General features: G+C 34.5%; 1 pseudogene; it reads left to right on the top strand.

The window, feature by feature from the left end:
* The first annotated feature begins 563 nt into the window (after positions 1-563).
* On the top strand, positions 564-2,262 carry LOC122282304 (annotated as a pseudogene).
* The last annotated feature ends 2,082 nt before the right edge of the window (positions 2,263-4,344 follow it).

Below are 4,344 nucleotides of genomic sequence, written 5' to 3'. Positions count from 1 at the left end.
ATCCCTTTAATTAGAAAGTCTGGAAAGAGTTCTAGTCATAGTAGGACTCTGCTGACGGTTAGCAACAGTCATGAAAACGTGTTCTGACAGACTACTAACATTTCATGATAACATCTTCTGTTATTGACTAAACTCTGTTCAGCTTTCTTCTGGGTAAATACAAATCTTCAAAAATTTGATTTTAACCTCAAAGACCTATCTAAACAACACCTAAGACTTCTACATAGACTCAACATTATTTAGATACAAATCAATACTTATTTTACATTCATCCAAATTTAATCAAATAATGATAAGATAAATCCTATCATTCATCCAAATTTAATCAAATAATGATAAGATAAACCTTATCATTTAGTCATCTAATCCTAGCCAATTTTTGCCTTTACAGTGGCAAAAGGCCACTTTTTCCCACAATATTATGCTGCAGAAAAAGAACTCGTGGCAAAAGCCCCAATTTGTTGTCGTGGCAACTTTGTCTGCATGCTTCTTAATTAGAGCTTTGGTTTTAGTCTATTTCTTCCATTATCTTACCCTTTATCAAGAAAACTTGCCATTAAGATATGGGGAATGTAGTACTTGAAAACCAAGTTGGTATTCTTTGTGTGATCTACATGGTACTGCTTTTGCCTGCTATATGCGCCACTCGACATTTTTACTTACTCATCAAGAGCAACCTACTACGTAGTGGTAATAGCCATGGGACTCCAAGTATGTCTGCATATACACTTTTAAATATTATTTGGCTCCCAATTTGGAGTTATTCATAACTATGGATTACAAGGATTACAAGTTATTATGTGCATGCATGCTAAAAGAATTATTTGCTCAATTATTTTGAACAACTTTCTTTCACTACCAAATTCTAATTAATACCAATAATTAGGAATGTGTAAAAATCATTCAGTTTATATATCATCTGTGTATAGTTTAGCTCATGAAATGGTGATCATATAGGTGAAACTTGTGAGTTTGGAGAATTCGAAAGGACTCTCAATGATAGTAGCATGACCGGAGTCTCTTAGCTGTATAAGAATGCAACTGGTTGTGGTGCATGCTATCAGGTAAAATTAGAAGCCTCTTTTTTGACACATCAAATACACTGCTGATGTAGAAGGTCACATCAACTTATTGAAGAAAACATTAATATTTTGATTTTTTAATAAATATAATGGGTCCCATAATAAGTAATAGTTTACATACTCACTAAACTAATAAATAATATAATGCATTGTAATGCATGAATAATTAAGTGGATAAGTGCTATGAACAAAGCATAGCACAGCAGCTAGCTAGCTAGCATGATCTATCCCAACCTGTTTGACCTTGCTTTAACTCAAAACGCCCTTCCTATCATATGAAACTCAAGGACAATGATTATGTTAGATAGCACTAATGAAGAAGTAACGTATATAATTTTCTTTACTCGATCTCCATAATAATAATAATATAGCATGTATGATTAGTGGTTTTGTTGATGATAACATACTCTTCAGGTTAGCTACACATCATCACCATATTGCAGTGAGGATGGAGTGAACATGGTGGTGACTGACTACGGTGAAGGTGACAACACCGGCTTCATACTCAGCTCTCGAGCCTACAACATATTGGCATGCACTGGAACCAAAGGGGCCAAGGAGTTGTTTGCTCGTGGCATGATTGATGTAGAATGCCAAAGGGTCTCGTGCCGCTACCCTGGTTACAACCTTATGTTCAAGGTCCATGAGCAAAACAAATATCCTAATTATCTAGCTCTAGTGGTTATCTATGCAGCCGAGAAAAATGACATCACAATCGTCGAATTGTGTCAGGTACATTCATATAATTCTTCAAGTAATGGTATTTGAATTTATGAAACTCCAAGCCTCTGAGAGTTTGGAGCAAGCCTCGCCTCCAAAAAAATGTATATTTTTTTAATGACTTTTACTTTTTTATTAAAAAGTTTATATCGCAACTTGCACGCACTAAATTTTTCCAAACAAGTTTTTATTAAAAGATATGCATTCAACATATCATTGTTATAAACTGATGGATGGGTTGGCCTCTTTGTTCATTTAATGGTGCATGTAGGAGGATTGCCAACATTGGAGGGGCATGCGTAAAGCCTTCGGGGTAGTGTGGGACATGTCTAATGAAGTACCAAGTGGTTCAATAAAGTTAAGGTTTAAAGCGAGTGGTAGTGGTTGGGTGGAATCTAAAAATGATCTACCTGCTTTTTGGAAATCTGGGGTTGCTTATGACTCAGACATTCAGCTCTAAATTAATTAGAAAGCTCTTTTCAATTTTAATAATATTTTGATGTTTTATTAGAAAGAAGTATGATCATTGCTTGGGTTCCTATGTAATTGATTATTAGTTTCTCTCTAGTTACTAGGGTATTGTATTGTATGCTTTGTCAGCAGAACTGTTCTTGGTCATGTTGCAATATAAATAATAGGCCAGGTTAATGTTGTACTTTCGGGTTAGTGATAAGAGATCATCATGAGTATGATTTATATAAGGAGTGAAGTTACAAATAATTGTCTTTATAACTCTTTGCTTTATATTTTGGGTTTTGCTCTTCATATGGTTATTATATGTGTTTTTCATTTTTCAAAAAAGTGTAACATCATCATTCGAATTATTGATATAATATGATTTGATTTGCAATATTTAAACTTATAAATTAAATCTTATCACATCAGTAATATTGTGAAGTGTATGTCCTAATTTACACTGACTTATAAAAACTTTTTTAATCAAAACGAAAAATTAAGCATAACAAACAAAAATCCTTCTTTGACACGTCACTTTTCCCTATTTTGGTTGTATGCACACATGCCTACAGGGAGGACATCAAACAACACGAAAAATAATTTTAAAGATTGGACGAACTCGTATAGGAATGAACTCAATAGTTTGTCTATAATTACAAAAAACAAGATGCACGCACTTCCATATTGTAGAATAATAGAGTCACCCTTCTGAAAATTCATGAATTTCATCTTTTGCTACCATTGTTATTAGTAGCCAGGAACATTGTGTATTTATCAGGAGCCTTTTATAGATATACCATTGAGTTCATTCATACACAAGCCGCAATATCCATTATGTATTTGTCTCTTATAGATTGATAAAGTTGATTGCCTTATGTGGTAGGTTAGTGATGGATATTGAGTTAAACATTCCTGGCCTTTACTTATTGTAGGACTTTGTCAGCATCAAAGATGAGGAGGTTAGGTCACTGTCTCCTGTTGTAGGACTGTCTGAGTAAATGTTGCATGAAGGTCTTTTGCTTTCACTATATTCTTTATGTTACATTTCTTTGTTTTTCAGGAATTGCTTGCAGCCGTTGGTGCTAGGCCTAGGAAAAGTCTTGCCAAAAGAAGGGTTCAGCATTATGGCTATGATTTTTGCTATGAAGTATGTCACATGATAAAGAAAAACTAGTTCCTCCCGTCACTTCGATGGTCGCTCGCGCACACACATTATATATGCACGCATATGTCTATGTAAAAGTTCACCCTATTTGATATGTATGTAAGTCAGCATATATTCTAAGCTAGACTCTGTGGGACTCTATTGTAAAAAACCAATTAGTTTGCATTGCTGGATTATAGAATTACTGCTGCCATAGTAGATATAAAGCATTTCTTGGCCTCATTTTTCATTTTCTTTTTCTTTTTTCCTCTATGTTCATTTTTATTGTTGTCTATTTTTTTGGCTACAAGAATTTGTGGAAGTTTGTGGACAATGTTGCTATACCTAATATGAGAAACGATTATAGTTTGCAATGTTGTTCTTATGATTAAGTTCTAGGATCTTGCTACAAATGCTGCGTCCATCCATTATTTTCTTTTCAATGCCTTGATCTGAGTTCTATTTATATGTTTCTTGTAGTTTTTCCATACTGTGTAGGTATGATAACTTGAGTGGTCTGGGGTTGTTGAAGTAACTGACATTCTTCTATGCACATCTTACTTACCCAATTTGCATATACCACTTACCAAATTCAAACACATCGAATAATAATTGAACCTTCATGAAATCTAGAATAAGCCACAAGAACTTCTTACATCAACAAAGCCCAGACCTTGTTGTATACGTGTGCTCTCTACATGTTGTATACACGTGTTTATGGCTTCTTGGTATTCTTTCAAATGTATTCTATGACCATTAATTGTAGTAGACCTTCAAGATCCAAGCTTTAACACTTCATGGGTACAAACAATCTTTTGGGACCACACCCCATGGTGAAAACCAGAAATTTAACAAATTCCGTGTAGGGAAACTTTCGAGGATGTGGTGCATGAGACCAAAGTTTACTCTATAGTGGTGGGTTCAAAGGGCCCTGTCTTGGAG

This window comes from Carya illinoinensis, chromosome 11 (assembly GCF_018687715.1).
Source record: "Carya illinoinensis cultivar Pawnee chromosome 11, C.illinoinensisPawnee_v1, whole genome shotgun sequence".
Lineage (NCBI taxonomy): Eukaryota > Viridiplantae > Streptophyta > Magnoliopsida > Fagales > Juglandaceae > Carya > Carya illinoinensis.
The sequence above is the reverse complement of the archived record's forward strand: the minus strand, read 5'-3'. Positions and strand labels throughout refer to the sequence as shown.